Below are 24,583 nucleotides of genomic sequence, written 5' to 3'. Positions count from 1 at the left end.
TTTATTCGAAAGTATCATTTTTTATAATTTATTATTATTATTTATTTCATCGTGATTATAAACAATAATCCTGAAATGGTGTTATATTGCGGCAATTTTTTATTTGACGGCTTAATTCCAGAAGCCGTCATTATTTGACGGCTTATTACATCGTAACAATGGTTGATCAACCATTGGGCAGAACAGCGCCGCTGGTCCCTACAAGCTAAAAAAAAGGGGAGCAAAATGGATGGCAGCCCACGGGTTAACTTGTACCATACACTATACAACAATACAAAAAAATATGCCATCCTGTTTACTAACAGGATGGCCCTAATTGTCTAGGACTTACTGTCTTCTGGAAAGAACATTTTCCCCCGTTTGAAAAATGAATACAGGGAAGACGTCCTCATGTTGCGAATGAGGATGTTTCAATTTGCAAAGCAGGTTTTTTGCTGTGTGAGGAGCCGTTTGCATGTAATCCGGTGTCAGAAAACCGCCAACAAAGACGCCATTCACCTCATCAATGGCGGCTTTATACTGATCCAAAAACGTATTCCAACGAAACTGTAAAAAATTTGAATGCAAACAAAAAATTTACGAAAGTGTCGATATCATCATACAGGGCATCTCTGTCACAACTATACCGTTTGCAGACATGGCAGTTGCACGAGTGGGAGACCCTGTTTACCACGAAGAAAACGTAACGAGTGGCAAATCGTTCAGTCATTGGTATTCATGATCTGCAATTTCACGGGACGTAGCGACTGTAGTAGAGATTTCAGTGTCTTTTTGGCGCTCATCAAATGTCGTAGTTCTATCCTATTAAAATAGTAAAGAAGAAGTAACTTAAAAAGCAATGAAGGACAATACAGTTCTAAATTTTAACGACATTTCCCGGCGCTCGAAGAAAATCCGATTCCATCGGACAAGCATTGTCCAGGAAATTAAAGGTAAGGAGCCCAGAGCCCACTCCTTAGAAACACTGGAAAAAGCATTCGTGTCACCAATCGTAGCCCAAGGCAAAGCGAGAAGCAAAAAGAACTACATTAGGATGTAGATTAAGCGAAACGTTCACTTAAACAGAAAGGCTGGCCCTTTAACCACAGAAGATATTCTAACAATATTTTCTTATTACAGGAAAATAATAGCTCCATTTCCAACTGAACTTTGAATGCCTCAAAAAGTAGGATGCATTTCTTCTGCCAATTACCAAACCATTTTGTTTAAACGAAAGGTTTTCGAGGACTGTATACGAAATCTTACTATAGGAAGTTGAACTAGACAATGTCATAATGGATTCGGACCTCATTTCGTTTTGCATCGTGAATTTCGTTTTCTTTGGTCTTTTTTCTTCGAGTAGCCTAGGCTATTTGAGCTTTTTGTTTCTTCCTTCTTTTCTTCATTCTTCAACAGCAACACTTTCATCCATCAGGGATCATCCATTGGTGCCAGTCAAAGGAAGAATTTCTTTTGATCAGAAAAGTATGTTGCAATTCAAAAATACCTGTTGAGCCAAGGATTTAAGTATAGTTGTGAAACCAGGTTGGCCATAGTAACGATCGTCGGGAGGATAGTACGTGCCACCGTACACTGGTTTCAACTCAGGGGTCATCCACACACATTCGAAAGCATGCTATTGTCTTTGTTTAAGAGGGAAGGCTCACCGTATCACATGTGAAGGAGAAAAAGGGCAAAAGATTAATCATTTTACAAATAATTATTTACGTACTAGGAAAAAGCTACAGTGCCCCATGTATCACCCTGATTACAGAGATGCAAACACAGGATTGATCCCATGCTCGCCAAATGTATCACCTTTGGTGACACAAATGCAAACACAGAATCAACCCCATGCTCGCCCCCCCCCCCCAGAATACAAAGATGCAAACACAGGATTGATCCCATGCTCGCCAAATGTATCACCTTTGGTGACACAAATGCAAACACAGAATCAACCCCATACTCGTTCCCCCCCCCACCAGAATACAAATATGCAAACACGGGTTAAAAAACGAAAACACGAGTAGAAATTACAATAAACAGAAAGTGACTCTTACCTATCGAAATGGCTACGGACGCTTCTGCAAACTGAAAACGCTAAAACGGCCGAAGAAAGAGTCACAGGAGTTAGGACGCGTAAGTGGTGCGTTGCCAGAATGTTTATTATACTATTAATGGTTTTTATCGGTTTATTTTAAAAATAATAAATTATTATGAATATTAGGGCTTTTTAAAAATTAGGAAACATGTTTATTTTGTGAGATAAATATTATTTATATTCTTTTCGTATTTTTAAAATTATTACTTAAAAAATATTTTACATATGGCAACGTTCGTTTAAAACACAGGCTACACAAAACACAAGCGACACAAGCTGGGCCAAGATAAAATGCAAGAAATGATCAAGTGTTGAGGTGGTTCACCCCTGAACACCCTAACGATGATCAAGGGTGTTGTCTTGTGCTACAAACCTCGACAGCCAGAACAGGTTCCAGTGTTTCCTGAGTACCTTAAAGCAACGAATGTGGCTGACGATTGAACATTTTCAATAGGAAATCATCGCGTTCGTTGTGACAAACACGAATCCTTTGTCGATCCATCAATGTTTGAAGAAAATACTGGTCTCCTACGCCATGCCGAGGGTACACTAAATTATCTTCTGACAACAATCACGTCTATTGATAACTGATCGAAAGTGTTGACGTTAAGGTTGTCGTCGTTGGTGAGACTCCTCTACTAGTCAACGGCAAGATCGATCGACAACTCTTACTCAGAGACTACGCCAAGAATTTCAAAAGTAATCTGAAATTACTGAGAACTGAGTCAATCTGACTGAGAACGGGCAATCGGATCTTCTATTGACTCAGCGATTGTCCTTTTTTTTTAAGCTCTTAAAAAACAAAAATGTGTTTCATTTCAGATTTTTTCATTGTCTTGAACTAGATCAAATAGGAAATTAACGTAGTTTGTGTGTGGCCCAGTTTTAAAGGGGGAAAAAATGGACAACGTGTCTAGTTTATCTGGACGATATTGTAGTGTGCTCTCGGTCGTTGGACGAACACGTGCAAGGGCTGCGCGGGGTACTGGGACGTCTGAGAGGGGCAAATCTAAAAGTGAAGGTGGAAAAATGTACGTTCGCCCAGCCACAACTACGGGCATTGGGACATATTGTGGATAAAAATTGGGTTTCACCGGATCCGAAGCAAGTGCAAGCAGTGAGAGACTTCCCGCACCCTCCGGTGGATGGTTCCAGAGCGTCGAAAGTGAAGAACATAAGGGCGTTTCTAGGCATGTGTTCGTACTATAGAAGATTCATCGACGGATTCGCGAAAATCGCCAGACCGCTACACGATCTTGTGGGCGAAAAAAAACATTTACCTGGGGAGCGGAGGCCATGGAAAGCTTCGAGGCTCTAAAGAACGCGCTAATGGGAGCTGCGCAGTTGGCGTACCCGGATAACACAAAACCCTTCGAAATCCATCCCGACGCTTGCGAATACGGGATCGAAGCGGCCTTAGTACAGAAGGGGGAGACAGGGGAGAGGCCAGTTGCCTTTGCCAGCAGGCTATTATCCCGAACAAAGCGGAATTATTCCATTACGGAGAAGGAGTGCTTAGCCCTGGTTTGGGCGGTGAAGAAATTCCACAGCTACATCTGGGGGACAAAGGTGAAAGTGGTGACGGACCACCACGCCCTTTGTTGGTTAACAACAAAGAAGGATTTGGCGGGCAGATTGGCACGGTGGGCATTGTCCATACAGAACTATCAGCCCGAAATTGTGTATAAAAGTGGGTGGCTCCATGAGGACGCTGATGCACTATCTCGGTATCCGATGGATGGGATAGAAGACAACGACGACGAAGAGGAACTGCTACCGGTATACACGACAGCATGGGAGGAGGAGCGTCATTGGACGAGGGAGATGCAAGGGGCAGTCCCGGGATGGGTGGAAGTACGCAGGCAACTGGAAAGGAGCACAGCTGTAGCCTACAAAAATTTCGTGCTGATTAATGGACTACTGCATTGCCGAACCTTGGGTAAACAAGGAATGAGGTTGCGTCTATGGGTACCCCCGGATCAACGGTTGGAGATTTTAGACGCGTACCATGGCGATCGTTGGGCTGCGCACTTAGGAGTGAAGAGGACGCTAGGGTGGATAGAGGAAAGATACTACTGGCCACGCTTACGACAGCAGGTACTAAACTACGTGCGGGCATGTCCACAGTGTCAGGCAAGAAAAAACCCGCCAGTAGAACCTCAGGGACACATGGAAATCATCCGCGTGGAGAGACCTTTTCGAAAAAGTAGGGATGGACATATTGGGGCCTTTTTCCGTGTCGGTGGGGGGCAAGAAGAATATCATCGTTGCGGTGGATTATCTCACCAAGTGGGCAGAGACGAGGGCCGTTCCAAACTTATTTCGGCCCGAGACGCGGCTGAGTTCTTCTTTCGAGGAAATTGTCTTACGGCATGGGGCGCCGGGGGGTGTGGTTACCGACTGTGGAAAGTGTTTCGTCGCGGAGTTCACGAAGGAAGTCATGCGTCTAATGGAGGTGGACCATAGAACAACAACTGCTTATCATCCCCAGGCAAAGGGCCTGGTAGAAAGACTAAACCACACGCTGGGGGACATGCTATCGATGTATATAAACAACACACCTACTAACTGGGACGACATTCTGCCCTATATTACATTCGCGTACAACTCTAGTGTTCAGGAATCGACCGGAAAGACCCCTTTTTACCTTCTCTACGGCAGAGAAGCGCGGTTGCCGGCGGATGTAGTGATGGGAGTACGCGCGACGCCTCTTGCAGAGGATCCTGATGCAATGGCCCGGAATTTGGAAGCCGCGAGAAAGATTGTGAAAAAACGATTGGTACAGGTACAAGAACGACATAAGCGGTACTATGATGCGACTCGAAGAGCTACACCGGAATTCAGCCCAGGGGAAGAACTACTGGTGTACAAGCCGTTCCGGAAGGTGGGGAGAGCCGAAAAGTTACTTCACCGGTGGCTGGGACCTTTCGTGGTGGTACACCGGGCGTCGGCATTAAATTACGAAGTAAAGAGACCAAGTGGTCGACAGACAGAACTGGTGCACGCGGTGAAAATAAAAAAGTTCATCAGAGGTGCCGAATGGACAGTGGTAGACAGAGAAAGTACGGAAGCAGAATCGAGAAGAATAAAGCCGCAATGCAGCAACCTAATTGCCGGGGGAAAGGACATCCGTGACCGAGATGCCGAAACTAGAGAGACTATACCCCGGGACGAGGAGGTGCAAGAAGCTTGAAATGAAAGGATTGACGATCAGGTGCGTCGATCGACACGAGCCCGGATGCCACCGGTACGATACGGACAAATGCCGCAGGCGGCAGTGGGGGCTCTTCTCCTTCTGCTAGGACTACTGGGACCGCTGATGGGGGTACAACCCAGTCAAGGACATTCCCAAGAGACTTTTGTGAGGGATGGAGTAATATTCCAATTACAAGGGGAGGTCTTCTTTAGTGACTCGGAGTGGGTAGTAGTGACCGATGTCTAGTTCGGACCAATAGAAAACGCCCTGAACAAACTGCACCTTTGGTTCACTGACTCGGCCAAGAAGAAAGAATCGCAGGCGGAGGAAACAAAATGGAGTGCACGGTTACGGGCGCAGATGGTGGAAAGGGCGACGGACGGGTTGGAGCTATTGGGACTTGTACGTGAACGGTACGACACGCTGCGGGAGGCGGTGGCAGGAGGGCCCAGGAGGGCCAAGAGAGGTATTATCGACGTCGGCGGTACCACACTGCACTGGCTGTTTGGGGTGCCGACAAGTCAAGATCTAGAAGGACTTAATGGACAGCTGCAGGCCTTGGGAGGAGAAACGTCGGGGATAGTGAGTGTGGTGGCTCATCAAGCAACGTTAGTGAATGAGACATTACGAGAACTCGGGGAACATGTACTGGCCATGCAGCAGCTGGACAGAGCGCACCAATCACTGGAGAAGGAATTCAACAAATGGAGACAGAATGTGGTGAGTGCCCTGAACGCCCTAGAAAGTCAAGTGATTATGACGGCGAGGATGGACGAAGCCTTTCGAGCTGCTCAGAGAGTTCTAGACTGGGCCAGCATGACATTGGAGGACATCGGCATTGGTCTTGCCCTGTTGGCAACCGGCAACTTACCCCCGGAACTTTTCCCACCTACTCAACTGCGATCGGTTCTTAAAGAAATTTGAGCTTCTTTGGCGATGGGTTGGGCACTAACACCTGCTTTGCAGAATGGTGACTTGTGGAGGGCATACCAGGAAGCCCGGGTCGTCGTAGCGGCCACAACAAACGGGCTTCGGCTATTCATTCATCTGCCAATAACTGAGATTACTAAGACATTTGAGTTAGATCGAACATTTGTGTTGCCAGTGTTTAGTGCTGCAGGTAACGTGGGTCTTCATTACGTACCCATTCCCGCATTTCTGGCGGTAGGGCGGGATCGGCAAACATTTATTGAACTGACGGAAGCCGAGGTTCGCTCTTGCCAGGGAAGGGCGAGCTCGGTATGCCCGCCCAGTAAAGCTATCTACCGGAAAAATTTTAAGCAGACTTGTGTGATGGCGCTGTTCCTGCAGGACACTGACAAAAAGAAAACGGAGTGCGATCATGTTGTAGTAGAATGGAGAGGACCTGAAGCCATTTACCTGGGCCACCGGAGATGGGCAGTATAAATGAATAATCCACGCTCTCTGGTAATGGAGTGTCCCCAACAGACAATTTCGAGAGATTCTTCGAGAGCAGAGCTGCCGTTGGTCGGCATTGTCGAAATCCAGCACGGTTGCTCCATTCAAACTGATGAGTGGATTTTGCAGTGGAAAAATAACAGCTTTTTTGGATATAAAATTTTTTGTATTATATCAGCACAGAGGTATAGTACACGATTCCAAAAGAATTTTGTAATAAAACTAACTACAACTTAATTAAATATATTATTTTTCAATTCCCTCCTATAGGGCCCGAGAGGACAAATACCGCAGGTCGGAATTCAGCCTTGGCAACTCAGCATCCGATCTTGGTCTATGGATGTAATTTTTGGTTTTGACCGCCCTCAACAGCGCCGTCGGACATTTAAAGGATATCCGAACGGGCTTTCATTTGGCTATAAATATGACATGTATTAGACCTATAATCTTGAAAAAATATTAGGCTATATCAGGATTCGAACTCGGGTCTCCCGCACCACAGTCGAATATTATTCGATAATAATTATTCGATAAGAAAAAAAAAATGCTTAAAGCGACCTTTATTTTTTAAAGAGCCGTTTGTATTTGAGGCATCGCGGACACTTAAGTCGCGCGGCACCCAGATTGCCCACGACAAGATTGCCGCCTCCCACCTCGCACCATGGCAAAAACTTGAAATCTTCCGTAGCCACCTTCTTCCCTCCCTTTCCCATCACCTCGCTTCGGGTCGGGTCCTGAAAGACTGTCTTACCCAACTGGACACTGAGTGTAGGAAGTTTCTAGGCCTTATTTGCAACCTTCCCAATCACGCAACGGTCCCGTTTTTCTACGCGGACCGGCGGGTTGGGGGCCTAGGAACATGCCGCCTCACTGATGATGCCGATATCTGGACCATCGCCAGGGCGGCTCAGCTCCTCACTTGTAGAGACCCTACAGTGAGGAACATATGTCGAGAGCAGCTCCATGATAAGTGTATAAATTGAACGAGTGAGAGACGATTTTGTCAGTCTCTGGGTTCCTGCCTTCTTGAGCTGTGAGACTCTACATGACCTAGACGACGTCCTCGAACGTTCCACAGCTGACTGGCTCCCTAAAGCACAAATTTTACAAGACCCTAGCCCAGAACAACCCCGAGGAAACCCTGACAAAAGAAAAAGAAACCAAAACCGGCAGATGCAGAAGGCCCGGTGACATATAAAGCAAAAGGCCTACGAGGCGAGAAAGATTCAGCGGCTCTTCAACATTTACCCAAGAAGAGCCGTTCGAGAGGTGCTCGAAGACCGTTCACCCTCCTACGATGGTACTGTACAAGCTGCGGAGGAATATCTCAAGAGGACTTACAACCGATTGAGACCATCTCCGCAGCAGTGCCAAAGTGCGGGGAACTCTACGACACCTGCGACTGGTCCCAACCTTCAGAGAACCAGATGAACTTCTTTAATCGTGCGCCAACCCAACAAGAGCTTGAAGCTAAGCTTCGCCGGGCTACCAACATATCACCAGGGGTTGATGGCCTAGAATACCGTCATCTTAGAGCCATCGACCCCAACTGCATTCTGCTGAAAACAGTTTGTAATATGGTTTGGAAGCTAGGGATTCCTATTTGTTGGAAAATATCGCGAACAGTCAACCGAGCAAAAGGGTTTCCTCCCGGGGGTCCATGGTATTCAGGAACATACACAGCTCTTACAGACGGTTGTCGAGGAACAAAGACCAAACGTAAGCACATGTCTATAGCATGGCTGGACATGTGCAACGCGTTTGGATCTGTGCCTCACGCCGTTCTGAATGAGCTGTTCACATCACTTCCAATACCAGAGGACCTCCGGCGCATCCTGGTGGATATATATTCGGGAAATCGGATGGATTTTGCCGTTGGGAAAGAATCAATCCGCATTTTCCCGACAGCAGGTGTTCGCCAGGGTGATGCTCTTAGCTACCCTATTTTTAACCTGGCTTCCGAGCCCCTCGTCAGGGCCGGAAAGTCCAATATTAACCCCGGATTTTTATTATTTGGCTCGCTCGTGAAAACCACGGCATATGCTGACGACATTGCCGTGGTTACAAATTCTCCCTTCGAGCTCCAAAACATTTTAAACGTTTTTACCCTCACCGCAAACACCTTGGGGCTGCAATTGAATGCCGGGATGTGTGCTTGCCTGGTCTTCGACAAAGGCAAGCCGTCTGACGCCCAGTGCCGAATTGGTGATCAATTAATTCGGTGCTTGGGTCCAGACGACCAAGAAACATATCTTGGTACACCGATCGGAGGAAAATTGCGGTTCCGACCACCAACTGACCTTATCCCTAACCTCGACAAGATTGCCGCCTCCCACCTCGCACCATGGCAAAAACTTGAAATCTTCCGTAGCCACCTTCTTCCCTCCCTTTCACATCACCTCGCTTCGGGTCGGGTCCTGAAAGACTGCCTTACCCAACTGGACACTGAGTACAGGAAGTTTCTAGGCCTTATTAGCAACCTTCCCAATCACGCAAAAGTCCCGTTTTTCTACGTGGACCAGCGGGTTGGGGGCCTAGGAACATGCCGCCTCACTGATGATGCCGATATCTTGACCATCGCTAGGGCTGCTCAGCTCCTCACTTGTAGAGACCCTACAGTGAGGAACATATGCCGAGAGCAGCTCCATGACACCATCCGGCGAGGGTTCAGAAACGAGCATCCAGGAGTGTTGCCAGTTGGGGAATATCTTTCGGGATCCGTGGATGGGGGTCTCTACAGACTGAGGTACGCGGAGGCAGGGTCCAATCTTTGGACTCTTGCCCACCAAGCTGCCAAACGACTAGGAGTGCGGATTGATGTATCCGGCGACGAAAATCCAAGAATTGTCGCCGATGAAGTCTCCGTAAACCAAGTCAAGGCAGTCCGCGGACTTCGGAAAGTAGCTCGGCAGCGCTATACCAGGGACCTAATTTCTGACAAGAGCCACCAGGGAGTAGTTGCCACTGGCCTCTTCCTGGAAGACAAGTTGAAAGACATGGCTCGCCTGTTATCCTGCCGTACGCCCCTCTCCTTCCGAGACTGGAGATATCTTCACAGGGCCCGGCTCGACATCCTTCCTCTTCGGGGGCACTCGTGGTTCTTCTCACAGGAGCAAGATACAAGTTGCCGCCGATGCGGAAAGGAAAACGAGACCGGGTTTCCTTTCCGATTGGCAGCGATCCAGGGATCAATGGATATGGTGTGTGCCCATTTCCATCATGGTGCACCAAACCCCGAAGCTGAGGATATCCCGCCTCGTCCCGTAGAAACTCCCTATCCAGTAGAATAGTAGACTCTTTCCCATTTATTTTATTTATGTAATTTTATTAATATTTTAAAATGCACCTACCCCATACATGTTTATTCCCCTTCCGGAAACCCCTCAATAAACTAAACCACTGTGCCAATCTATAGATGTATTATGTATCATTTTCGAACAATACAATCGAATTGTTGTAAAACACCTGAGCTTTTTCGATATCAAATCACATACAGGATTTTTAAGAAGTCAAGATGATGTCGAACTTAGGTTAAACCAGAAGTGCATAAATTGAAATTAAACAATTTATGCTTAATATTTTCTGAATTTTAAACTTCAGCATGATTTATTAAGTTTAAAGTAGTTTTTTATTATTTGAAATTAAAATCCTATCATAAGTATACTTGCTTTGAATATTATTAGATGCCGAATAATATTTATTTTCTGTGAGTTAATTTCCAATGGCTTGGTTCCCGTAAGCTAAACGGAAAGCCTGTGCAAACAAACTCACGACTTACATATATTTTATTCATTTTTTGTAATAAATTTAAAAATAAACCATCTGGCAAATAGATAATTACTCCTTTATTTTTTCAATTTTTCGTATTAAATGCTGGACTTAAAATAAAAATACGTTCAAGGGAAAAATTTGAACACGGTTAAGTTTTCCCCTTTTGGAATTAATAATGAAACTTAGTGATCGGCCCCAATTAGTTCTAATCGAGTTAACCGCCCCGCACCGATAAAGTGCATTCGGGGTTGAATTTAGGGGACACTTTTTCAACCAGGGCGGTGCGGGGAAAAATTTTAGGTTAACTCGTTGCCCCGAAGCAATAAAAAAAAATGCCGTTCTTTTGGTTTCAGAGTAAAAATCGGGGCAAGCGGGTAGAACGAGCTATTATCGGGGTTGTTATCGGATAGATCGGGTGAAACAGTCAATCGATAATGTTTTTTGCATTGATGAATCGATTGATTGCAATCCAATTGATTGCAAACCCTAATTGAGTTCGGGGAGAAGAATTTTCCACTCTGAGCCACGCCTCGATGGCCCGAAATGAGAAACCCGATTCGCAAAAAAGCGCCCCGATTGGCTCGAGGCCGATCCTTAAATGAAACAATTGAAAATCTTCTTGGCTGTTGGTAGGAGGTCCGTAGAATATAATTTTCGCACATCCATTGCATTTCCAAGGACATCCCTGGAACTACACATTGAGTACATAGATATATAACGGATGTTCGGCCATGATTCGGACATCCGACGGCAGAAATGTGCTATATGGGACTAGATGAGAAATAAATACTGTCTGGGTCAAACTTTCTTATTCAAAGCGAAATCTATAACCTTAGTTGTATCGCATCGACGGGTTTGGATTTGCTTAGAAATGATTTGTTGAAGGCAAAGGAGGGGATGGATGATGAGGAACTACTTGAACATTCGATCCTGTCAGAGGATTTTTCCGGAACCATCCCAAACGCGGATGAAGATTTCGACGAAGAAGATGCAGATGAAGATGAGGACGATGATTATGACTATGAAGATTTCGAAACCGATGAGTCTGGCAGTGAAGACGTTGGAATAAATCCCAAATCAAATGCCCCGGATAATGAAAATCACAGAGCAGAGGAATTGTTTTGGGAGATGATTTAGATGATGAAGACTGTGTTATTTAGGGCAAGAAAATAAAGTGCATTCATCTCGTTCAGTTCTTACAATAATAAATCAGTGAACAATTCTTATGGTTTCAATTTTGTCTATTTTTTAACAAGTAATCCAACCTTGGTTGTCTCTTAACTGAAAACTGCTTTTATTAAGTGAAAAAATTATATATTTTGATTTATCGAGTCAACAATATTTTCTTGAGGAATGGATAAAAATATGTAAGACTATCGTACTACCTCAGAACTGTACCTTTGAGGAAGGAAATCTGCTTGTATAAGATGCATATCTTGTAACTTACAAGAGTTGTTTAGAAAGATAAGAACCATTCTTCAAGACCGTATAATCTAGCTTGAACTGCCATGCAGGAGAAAAGTGTCTGTCGAATGACCATGAAGTGTGCTGACTTGAGCGAAGATGGATGAGCATGGAATAGTCTGGTCTCTTAGCTGTAGGATTATATATTTCCAATGCCTAATGATTATAAGAAAATACATATATATTACATCTGCTTCTGTTATGTTAATATTTTCAATGTTGACTGGCTTTATTGACCTGACTATAAAAGCAGGTTTCAATCAGTCTCAGCAGATTTAAAATTAGCAAAATTTAAAAGTTATCTAATACATTAGAGAATTAAATATTCCTGACCTTGTATAATTACCTGTTACTTTGTATTCTTCATAATAGTTAACGTTGAACTTACGGTATGCTACAAATCATTCTCAAAATGAAAATGAAAACAGCAACAAATCACATACACTCCAAAAAATATGTCTTTTTTGTTATGGTACGTCAAGTAGGATTTCCTATCTAGCCATAAACACAGTACGAAAAAAAATTAGAATGAAAGTATCCCTAAACACACCCAAAAGTTCTGGGAGAGGTGGGAAAATCATCGGCCTAACACGAGCCGAAGTCCGGCTGAGTGTCGACTACCATCCGTATGGGAGTACGAGTGTTTTACTTCACAGGAAGGCGAACAAACTTTATCGCAGTTTTCTGCCCCAGGCACATTTTTTACGCGCATAATTAAATTTTTATATTTTTTGAGAGATAATTACACGCCAATTCATTTTCTGAACACAGAATTTCTCTATCTTTAATCGATCACATGCAATTAATTTCGCAAGATTTTACCACCCGGTACGAACTCATGCGCTAAACAGCCCCGACTGTGGGCCCACGACCGCCGCCATCGTTGAATGAAAGCCGTTTGGGATGGAATTTTTTTTCAGTTTTTTCTTGATAATTATAACTTTAAACATGTTTAGATACAAAAATACGAAGACCAAAACTCGCTAAGAAGAACGATTTTCAAGATATGACGTAATTTTGGGATTTTTTTTTGTACGGCACTTGCCATTAAAGACCGGCGGGGGGAATGGGGCTTCGTCCCGACTTCATGAGTCTCGACGACCGTACTAGCTTATGCACTAATTTACCAGTGTTTATGATATCTTAATGGATAATTATGTAGATTTATATAAAAATAGACGAGTCAGGATATAGCGTTCAAAAGCAATGCAATCAAAGAGAAATATTAGATAAATCTTTTTTATTGTATTCAAATAAACACGTACGTGACCAGCGAGAATTTCAATTCAAAACAATACAATTGTGACGCTACACAAAAGTGTGAGGCATGGCCAAGATCGTCTTGACTTAATTGAGCACCAAAATATTTGAAACGCTAGAGTACAGCTTAGTGAAACCCATCAACGAGTGCCATTTTATCCTCCAAACAAATGTGTTTTATTATAAATTATACATGGGAAGTTTAATCAATTCAGAACCGACAGAACATGAGCTTTCTTTTGATGACATGAGACTTGGTCTTCTGGCTTCTGTGTGGGCAGGACACATCTACTCTTATGGCAACTGAAGGAATAATTATGCTCATTGGAGTACATCACGATACCATCTGATGTAAATAGAAATGATACAAATACATTAGTACTTTGAAGTCTGAATGATTAGTCACAATTAAAAACCTATTTAGTGTCACCATTCCCAAGATTCCAGTTATTTTCCTGACTAGGACGTTGTAAAAATGAAATGCTATTCGCAACACGCGCTTCAGCTGCAGGATCAGTATACTGAAACAATTTTACCTGAGAAGTAAAAAGAAACAAAGAGAAATTAAATTCTTAAGTTGATCAAAAAATAAAACTGATGTTATATTGTTCCCAAATTAGTGAGGGCAGTAAAGGGGCACACCATCAAATGTCTTTGCAATGCCTACTTTGTCTCGTGTTCTGGTTTAGCATCTGGAAGCGAATAGACTTTGAGTCTACAGCTTGGTCAAAGTAAACTTCATATTCATTGATCCCTTTGCCACAAAAAATGTATACTCTGACTTAATTTGCAGTCATGTCAATTCTAAACATAAGAAAGAGATCAGCAAAATCAGCACGAAAGGATTTCTGAAAAGTTTACTTGCCTACTGCCTGCTTCTCCCATGTTCACAACTGGTGGTATTCTCCTTGTGCATCATTACAAGAGCAATCAATAATGTTTAACTATTTGAGCCTTCCCTTGTTGAATTGAATGGGGCTGAGCCATATGTCTTGGCATGCACCTTTCTCTTTGCTGGGACAATCTGTTAAATTTATTAAAAACAAAATTTACTATGGTTAACATGACTATGAACTTAGAATGAAAATGCATTGATATACCTGGTTGTTTTTTCTATGAACAGCCTAGTTAGCCAGCCTCTTAGTCTCATAGGGAAAAATGAAATTTCGTCGAACACAGCAGTCACAATCACAGTTCAACTCGAACAGTTCCGATAAAGTAGTAAAAAATTCTGGGTTGACTTAAAGAGATTTTGGAACACAACATTAGTAAACACGGAAAACATACATTCACATTTCGCCCATTGTCACCAGCGAAACATACACTTAAGTCAGTATCCGTACGTCAGTACGATTACCTTTACAAGTTCTTGTTCTTGATTTAACTGTCAGTAGATGGCAATGACAGGAATCTGAGTTGCAGACATTTTTTCCCTTTATGGGTAGATGGCAAGAATTTTTTTAATTTTTAGCACAATTTTTTAGCACAATTGGGTAACAGCAAGCGGGTCTTCCTGCAAAGGGATGACTTCGGTTACTGTGGGTGGGAGATCAGATAGGTATACATATTTTTGGGACCATTCAGCAAAGACAAAATATTTCCTCGCCCAAGTGTAAGCCATAGTTAAAGGTTGGAGGGATCTTTTCGAAACACCCGAATTTCCATTTTTTTGCGCCGTTCGTTTTGTTCCCCCTCCCGTCCTCTTGCCACTTTCGCCGACGTTCCGGACGTGCTTGATGGTGAATGATGAGACGACGGCTGAACAACTGTTGAATGTGGAGACGAAGAGCCTGATGGTATTGTAGTCATCGGTGGTTGCACAACTGTTGAATGCGGAGACGGAGAGCTGGATGGCATCGTCGTCATCGACGTCTGTACAACTGTTGAATGTGGAGAGGGAGGGCTTGATGACGTCGCACGTGTGGTTGCATTATGAGTCTCGCTGAACAGTTGTTTGAAGCTCTGCAATATGTAACGAATTCATCTGCGAACTCTAGATTACCACATAATCTGGATGATTTAGGGAAATCAGACATCATAATCAGGCATAGTAACGGACTCCCTCAGGACTGAGCCTTGTGGAACGCTGACTTTTTGGGAGGTAGTCTCTGAGATTTCAACGTCGATTCTCACTTTCATTGTTCTGTTCTTTAAAAAGTTTTTTATCCATTTTAAGGTTTTCCCCTTCACTTCCAGTCTAGCCATCTTGAATAAAATCGCCTCGTGCCATGTCGAGTCATACACATTGCAGAGATCTAGGAAGATGGCGTACGTATTTAATTTTTTGTTGAAGCCTTCTTTGATTTTAGCTTCCAATGTCATAATTTAGTCTATAGTAGATCTTGCCTCTCTGAATCCTGCTTGGCTGTTTGGGAGCAGGTAGTTTGTCTCTAGGAACCAAGCTATTCTTTTGGCTAGTATTTTTCCATAAGTTTGCTTCCGCATGAAGTAAGGGCTAAAGGTCGATATGAGTCTGGATTACCCGGCTCTTTATTTCGTTTTCAAGATAGGACATATGATGGATGTTTTCCATTCGGGAGGGATAAAAGAATGGTTAAGTGATAGGTTAAATAGACGCAGTAGTTGATTTATGTTTTCCCCATTAAGATGTTGGAGCATGTTGTTGTGCACGAGGTCTTCACCCATCCTTGATTGTCTCAATTGGCTTATGGCTGTCACTAGTTCTTCGCGTGTAATAGTTTCATCCAGAATGCTGCCTGCATTTACTGCAATTCTTATTTCTTATTTCATTTCATTTTCCATTTTTTTTTTGTCTTAACTGTGGGTTGGTTTGGTGTTTACTAAATACTTCAAGAAGAATTTGGGTCTTTTTCTTAGGTTCTGTGATTCGTGTACCACATGGAAAAGTGAACTGGTTGGATTCCAGTGATTTATTGGGTAAACTTCTCATTGCGTTGATGAAATTACATGCAACTTTAGGGTTTATTATGTCTACATTTTTATGTTTTGTGTCCCATTCTTTTTTTTTCCCTTCCCCTGTAGTTTTTTTCTTTAATGCCATCGCTCTATTGTAAGCTGTTCTGTTTTCTGGTGTTGGCCATTTAGTATATTCCTTCCAGGCTCTTCAATATTCAGCTATTTTCTTCGAGCAATCTTCATTTCCCCATGGTTTGTTTATGTTTTTTGTACATCTTATTTCATTATTAAGATTAAAAATTTCTTTCTATGATTCAAGGACGAACTTGTGGAAGATGCTGAATGCTAATTTTGGTTTTCCGGATTCCATGCACTTCTTTTCCGCAAGTTTCCTGGTTATGGACTCATTCCATTTTGGCCATTCTTTTTCTTTAAATTTCCATTTTAGTTGTATTTTTTGTTTTATTATCTTCTCCTTCGTTAGAAGTCTAAAGACTATCGGCAGATGGTCACTCCCTAGATATGGGCCGAGTTTGATTGATGAACAAAGAGCTAGCTGTGTTGACATTATGGTGAGGTCCAAGGTTGATTTTTTCATAGTGACTGAATAAATTCTTGTTGGGAGGTTTTTAGGGGTGAGTAGCGTAAAATTGTCCGAATTTGTAAGAAAATTACTTATTTCTCTTCCGATTTTATTAGATAGATGCGAGTTGAACCACCGAGGGCTATGGCCATTAAAATCACCTCCTATTATGCAATGATTTGTTCTTCCAGGGAGATAATACAGAAGGTTCAGGATTGATTCATTACCATCAGGACAGTATATTGAGTAGATATGAATTTTAGTTTTTGTTGAGATTGTTACAGAAACGTCCACTGTCCTACTCTTTAGGAATTGTTTTACAGGTATCCTTGCCATTTGAAGATCCTTTTTGACAAGAAAAGAAACACCACCTTTTCCTATTTCACGATTCAAGAAGCAATTTTTGTAGTTGGAGAATGTTGGTACATAGTTGTTGGTCCACCTAGTTTCGGATAGAAGGACTACATCAGGTTGGGTCTGGTTAAGGTATGTTTTGAATTCATTTTTAAAATCTTTATTCAGTCCTCTGGCATTGAATTGTATACATTTTAGTGTGTTATTCATTGGGTTCGGCTTCATGTTGGCTGATCCAGGCTCCTGCTAGCACTTCATGTTCCTCAACATCCATGCTGTACCCCGAAAGTGAAGAAAGGGGAGAGGCAGGTGGTCGGTATCCATTTTACCCCTTGCTCTTTGGCCATAGCTAAAACACAGAGCTTTGTCACAGGGCGTATAAACGGGCTTTTGTGGTCCACAAGCTTCACTTTAACCACTCTAACGACATTGTCAGCGACAATGGGCATTATTTCTATCATTTTGCCTAATGGCCACTGCACACGTAAGGTATTTGATTCAATAACAAGCACTATATCCCCCACAGTAACATTTGGCCGATTTTCGGCCCACTTTCAGTCAGATGAGGAACGTATTCACGTAGCCATCGATTCCAAAAATGTTGAATGCTGGCCTGGCTTTGCAGAAATTGCTTTGCGGATACGTCTACGTTTTCTTCATCTGATAACTTTAGCGGTGTATAAGGACGTGCCCCACCGTGTAGAAAGTGATTCGGTGTTAGGGGATCAGGGTCGTCAGGATACATGCTGAGATGAGTCAGTGGTCTTGAATTGAGCAAGGCGGCTACCTCGGCAACGACGGTTCTTAGGGCACGATCAGTGACGAGGCGAGTCCCAACATTGATTTTCATCGCACGTTTGCACGATTGAACCAATCTTTCCCATACTCCCCCGAAATGGAGCCCATACATAGGAGAAAAATGCCAATCTATCTGCTGACAGGACATTATGGTCTGGAGTTCTTCCAGAGCCTGGCGAAGTTCTTGCTCGGCTGTAACAAGGTTGGTTCCGTTGTAGCTGTAAATTACATCTGGTTTTCCACGTACACTGACGAACCGGGTGGAGCAACGCAAGAATTCTTCCAGACTGAGTCCATCTGAAGTTTTTAGATGAACAGCCCTGGTTGTTAGACACATGAAAAGACTGATCCATCGCTTTTCGTGCCTTACACCTCTTCCACCAACACGTACAGTAAGAGGACCGAAGTAATCGATCTCCGTGAAGGAAAAAGCAAGGCGATACGGGGTAAGCCGATGTACTGGAAGCAATGCCATAAAGGGCTGCATTGGCTTCGACGATCGGCGTTTACAAGGCCAGCAATTATTCACGACTGATTTGATGACTTTCCGACCAGAAAGTATCCAGTAACGTGAACGTATACTTGCTAACAACGTCTCAGCTTTCACATGCAAATTTTTCACGTGATGATCCCACACTATCCGTTGAGTCAACAACTGATCTCCTGGTAGCAGAATAGGATGTTTTGCTTAGTAGTCTACCGGGGCGTGGTGGATACGTCAACCTACCCGTAACTGTCCGACGTCATCTAAAAATGGCTTGAAAGGACGAAGTTTAGACGTCAGCGGTAGTTCCAGGTTTTTTCTTAAGGCATAGATTTCTTCATTGAAAGCTAACACTTGAGCACGTTTGACGCTAATCACTAACGACGTTGACATTTCTAACGCCGTTAACTCCCCAACTGTCAGTTGGTCCCCACGTTTTCTGGATTGTGTATTTCTCACGAATCTCAAACACCAGGCTAGAGTTCTCTGAATTCTAAGCAAACTCGAACAGTATTTTTACGCACTGGTCTACGGGATGGTTCTCATCTTCTGTTTTTACTGCCAAGATGCGAATCACATTCACGTCACTCTCTTTCGGTTCAGCAATGTCAACCCAATTGTTCCATTCAGATGGATCGAGTTGCAAGAACTGCGGTCCTTGATGAAACTGGAACAACTCGTTTACGTTCTGTGGGTCAATACCACGACTGCACAGGTCACCTGGATTTTTGACTCCAGCTACATGACGCCACTGCCGAAGATTGGTGTTTCTGACGATTTTTCCAACACGATTGTTCACGAAAACTTCAAATTTGCACGTTCGTGAGTATATCCAACGTAACACTGTTGTGTTACTGTTGTGCGCACTTAAGTGTTTGCCTTTAGATTTCAGAAGCTTCATTGAGGTTCCTGGCTTTTTTATTGATAGGTTGTCGAGCAGCATCGAAAATTTTTCATCTAATTGGTTTGAGAGTTTATTAGCGTTAAACTGTCTGACTTTTTCTAATGAGGAAACTTTCTGTTCTATTTGAGGAAGTTTGGCGACATTGTATTCAATTTTTTGGATTGCTTCTTCTGTTGCTCTTTGTTTTTGTTCCAAAGCAGATATTCTTTTTTTTTCAGTGCTTAAATTTCGGCATTGAATTCCGCAGTTTTGGTTTCAGGGGCTGCGTCATTGTGTGCTGCTTCGGCTTGGTGGCTCTCTGTGTCGTTTCTCCATTGTTGGTGAGTATTTTGACTCAGTTTTGTTTCTGCCTCTGTGAATGAGATTTTCTGGTTCATTGCGATCTTGATAATTGCTTCTTTTCTTTTTCACAGTGGGCAAACTGAATCTGTCGAGCAAAGCTCATAGCTGGTACAGTTGATACAGAATTTAGGATGTTTGCAGGCCTCAGTTTGCTCATGTTCCTTATGGCATCTTGGACAAACTGCCTTTAGCATGTATACTCGTTAGGAGTGGTTGAGCCTCCAACATTTCTTACATTGAAGAGGACGGGGGATGTATTGTTTGATTGGGTAGCTCCAACCAGAGATCAAGAGGCTTCAGGGGATGGAGGTTGATGGAAAGGTAATTATGATTTTCGTTCTGTTGCTTGCCTTTGATGGGATATTTGTGTAGTTTACAGCTCCTGCGTCTTTCATTAAAGCATCCAGTTCAAAGGATTCATGGAGCTCAATCGGGATGCCATGAACCACTCCTTTGTTGAGCCATTCGGCTTCCACGCTGTTTACAGATACTTCGTGTTCCAGGATGAAGGTTGTTGACAGGATTTTCTGTTTTTGTTCTACACTTTTGGGGTAGAGAAGTAGGGCTGTGCCAGCTTGGTTTGGTTGAATTTTTAGGAGGTGACCAAAGATTCGGGTAATTTCTAGTGTTAGTTTAGTCTTTTGGGTATTGGATAGCTCACCAAGTGCTACATCAGGATTTCTTAATTTGAGGGTGACAGGTGCTATATTGTTTGGCTCAGGTAAGTTTTGCATTGTTCCACATAACACAATGCAGTCCGTCGGATGTCCGACAGATGTCGGGATCGGATGTTAAGTACATCTTTTTGATATCCTCGAGACAGTCCGATATCCGATTTGGATGTCCTATTGATGTAATTTTTTTTTGTTTTGACCACCCTCAACAGTGCCGTCGGATATTCTAAGGATGTCCGAACGGGCTTTCATTTGGCTATAAATATGACATGTATGGGACCTCTAATCTTGAAAAAACATTACGCTATATCAGAGTTTGAACTCGGGTCTCCCGCACCACAGTCGAATATTATTCCTCCTCGCCAATCTTTAGATTTAATACATATAATTTTCAAACAATCCTATCGAATTGTTGTAAAACACTTGAGTTTTTTCGATAACAAATCACATACAGGATTTTTAAGAAGTCAAGATAATGTCGAACTTAGGTTAAATCAGAAGTGTATAACTTGCAATTAAACAATTTATGCTAAATATTTTTTTAATTTTAATCTTCAGCATGATTTATTAAATTTAAAGTAGTTTTTTATTATTTCGTTTCATATATTATCATCACCCCGTCTACCCTCCCTCTTAAAGAAAAACAAACAAAAAACCCTTTACCCCGCCAATAGGTGGCTTTAAAAAATTAAATCGGTGTTCGGATTTTTGTGCAGGATACTGTACCGACAGTTGCATTATTATAATCCCTTTTCGAGGTCTATTTTTTAAAATGACTATTGATTTTCATTAAGGTGAGAGGGCTGGACTTTTTGGAACAAAAGTGCGTTACGTCAGCCAGTGTTCTGTTGTAAGTGGATCAGAACGCATCGCTATTGTACTTGTGAAGAATGGGAAACGTAAAAGAAAATGTATATCCGCGTAACAAGACTCTTAATGCTAGGCGTATTTTTTCTATTCTTGTTTCTATTTGATTTGAGCCTACATTTTTAATATTTCATACACTTTTGTACTGAGACAAGCCAAACGATATCGCATCATATCAAATTAAAATCAGTCGTCCCCTGCTAATCACTACTATAGCGTCCGACCAGTCATGCGACCATCCGGTTATACGACCGCTGCACCAAGTGGTCGTATAAGTGGACCGGCACTGTACCGCTTTCTTGGGGGCTCCAATCTCGTACCGATGATCTCGTACCGGTACGAGATAGATGGTACGAGATAAAAATGGTACGAGATAGGGGTAGACAATTATTACTGTCAATTCGATGTTTTCAATTGATAAATCTGATTCATCATCAGATAATTCATTATTTATAGTTAAATCTTCTTCGTTGTTTATGAATTCCTCATTGTTGTTGATTTCCTGTCGAAACACATTTTCCTTTAGAAATTTTTTCATCTCTTCTATCTCTGTTAATTATCTATGTATAATAATTTATCCCTTAGGGTATATATGTATATATACCGCAGGACTATAACAATTTTAGAGTGTGGGGTATAGAGGGTAGGGTAGTAGTAGTAGATCTCAGAAGGTTTAATGTCCATTATGTATTTCCATATACGTTTCTTCCCTGAATGACCAATCGTCCCCAAATTTTGTACAAAATTCTGTCAAAATTTGATACGTGGTATAGTGGCTTTTTCATTTGATTCTATTACAGTTTAAAAAAATTAATTTGCGTAATTGTTACCTAGCTGGTTGCCGAATCCTAGGCAGTGAATTTGATTTTGTTTGCGTAACCTTACAACTGTCAATGCATTGCAGTCAGTGCAGAAGGCTGTATAACAGTCACTAAACAGCAGGTGTTTTCTTTAACAAAATGTTTTAAGCAGTAGATTTTTATATATATTTTTATATTGCAGTAGTAAACATGCTGCCAGAACGGAGACTATGGAGAAGAAAGTTACACAGCGCTGACAAGATAACTAATTTTTGATGCTATATCTACATGTATGTGTGTGATAGCTCAGCGGTAAGGTGTTGGGCTCATAACACCAAGATCAATGGATCTATATTCTCTGAAACACAAAATTTATTTAGTTTTTTCCTTTTTATGCGTATATTTTGTTAAATTTTTAAGTCGCTTAGTATGTCTTAAACTTAAACTATCCTAAGTAATATTTATATGGTTACATTCCCTGAAATTGCTTTTACAAGACAATTCAATTTGTTGTCTATTTTAGAGGAAAAATCTTCATCTAATTCACGATTGCATTCTCATTTTTTTTACATAAGTCCCCGTGTTGCTAATTCCGGACAGTATACTGCTGCAGATGATGTAAAATTAAACTGCTATTCATACTAGTCGCATTATGTCAATAACAGCGTAGTGGTAAGGTGTTGCGCTGGCATCATTAAGTTTAATTGTTCAATACTCATGAGGAAATAAAACATTTTTTCTTCAAATGTCATTGTTTTTCTAATTTTTGGAAATTTTTTTTAAGTCGCTTAATAGGTCTTAAACTTACTAGACTTAGGACTTAAACTCCTAGCCAATATTGATATGGTTAGATTCCCAGAAGTGTATTTTAAAAAACTATTGCATTCGGTAGTACATTTGTTGTATAAAATTCTTCAAATTCGTTATTGCAATTTCATTTTTTTACATAAGCTCCCGTGTTGCTAATTCCGGACAGTAGACTACAGCAGATGAACACTATAAATTGATTGAAATTTAGAAATCTTGGATCCAAATCTGTTTATCTTTGGCCCACGTTACATGTCTATAGACAATTTTTTTCAAAAAAATTGCCCGAAGGACATTACCGAAGGAATCTTGTTGTTAATATTTCAAAATATTGTCGTAGAAATGTTGATTGCCTATTTCTGGGTTATTTATTGTTAACTTAAGCTCTCCGTTCTCATTTTCCAATTTTTCTATTTGTTGGTTCTTGATGTGAATTTAGTGTTAATTATACATATATTTTTTTTAGTTTTAAGTCGAATTACTTTATTTACCTTATTTCATTCTTAATCCTCTCATGGTTTTTTTGTATTTTTCACTAGCAATCTGATATCAGTGTATCGTATTTGAAAAAAAAACAAGTATTTAAAAAATACAAATACTATATTTTAAAATATTCGTCCTTCAAAATACATTTTTTCTCCCAAAACCTCAAATACCAAATAAAATAAAATACAAATACAAATACAAATACAAAATACTTTTTTCCTTTATGGAGCAGTTGGACATCCTACGTTGCGCATTTCCGAAAATGCGAAAATCAAATTTGTGTCCAATCTGTGGTACGCCTAACAGTGGATTCGCTATTCATTTGGTGATAATTCACCAATTTAAGTTAAATTTTTAAGTTTTCCTAAAAACCTCCCACGCTTTCCTTCGCAAATTCTGGAGTTGTTGTACTTCGTTTGAACAGTGAATTTTCTTTTTAAGAAAAATTAAAAATTTAACTCCATCCTTGTGATTCTTTTCACAGTTTTGTACGCAACACTTCATCTTGTTAAACTTACAAGTTTGACGTTTATGGAGTGAACAACAATACACCAGCTAGCTAAAGAATTTGGGTTCTACTGCTAGCCATGTCGATCACATAAAAGGACTCTTAAACAAAAATTAACTACAAATAAATTAGACTTAAAAGGAGATGGAGGGAAAAATTTGGTTATCAGCAAATGAATAGCAAATCCACTGTTAGGTACAACAGTGAGGTAAAACATAGTTATAGAGAAGAAAACAATATTTTTAAAGTGAAATGGTTGGTTTTCTTATAAGACGCTGTAGACAGCGTACCACAGATTGGACACAAATTTGATTTTAGCATTTGCGGAGAATGCGCAACGTAGGATGTCAAACTGCACCATTCTTATTTGCCTCTTACTCCTTTATTTTTAACTGTCTGTCCAAGGTTCTGTCTTGCCGACATTCTTGTCACTGAATCAGAGGATATGCCAAGTAATTAGTTTATGCCATTACGTATTTTAAGAATGTTCAATAACTTAAACATTTACCGTGGGTATTATACAAGTTCTTCAGAACGAACAGTAATAAGAAACCATCCGATTTGTAGAGAACTAGAGATATACGTTAAAGAAACTTGTGGTTTAATGAAAACACACACGAGAAAAACAGACGACGATAAATGCAATTGAAAGTTTTAAAACTAGAAAAAGCTATTGCAAAACGTTTTGCAGGTGCAATAACGCTGTCAAAATGAAGTTACTTTCGATTCATACACTGTTGCCAATTTACAAACTTCAAATCTTTGAAAAAAAAGTATTTTGTATTTGTATTTGTATTTTATTCACTTTCAGCGTAAACGACCAATACAAATACAAATACGAAACAGCCCTAATACAAATACCGAATAAAATACGTATTTTAAGTATTTTATTTTAAAATAATTTTATTT

At 41.4% G+C, this 24,583-nt stretch overlaps 1 long non-coding RNA gene across 1 annotated transcript; it reads left to right on the top strand.

Annotated features, from left to right (window-relative positions):
* Window positions 1-2,423: 2,423 nt before the first annotated feature.
* Window positions 2,424-2,865, top strand: LOC123474411. Its single transcript, XR_006649222.1, has 3 exons — window positions 2,424-2,470; window positions 2,535-2,624; window positions 2,692-2,865. It is a non-coding gene; the product is annotated as an uncharacterized LOC123474411 (long non-coding RNA).
* Window positions 2,866-24,583: the final 21,718 nt, after the last annotated feature.

Source organism: Daphnia magna, linkage group LG7 (assembly GCF_020631705.1).
Source record: "Daphnia magna isolate NIES linkage group LG7, ASM2063170v1.1, whole genome shotgun sequence".
NCBI lineage: Eukaryota > Metazoa > Arthropoda > Branchiopoda > Diplostraca > Daphniidae > Daphnia > Daphnia magna.
The sequence above is the reverse complement of the archived record's forward strand: the minus strand, read 5'-3'. Positions and strand labels throughout refer to the sequence as shown.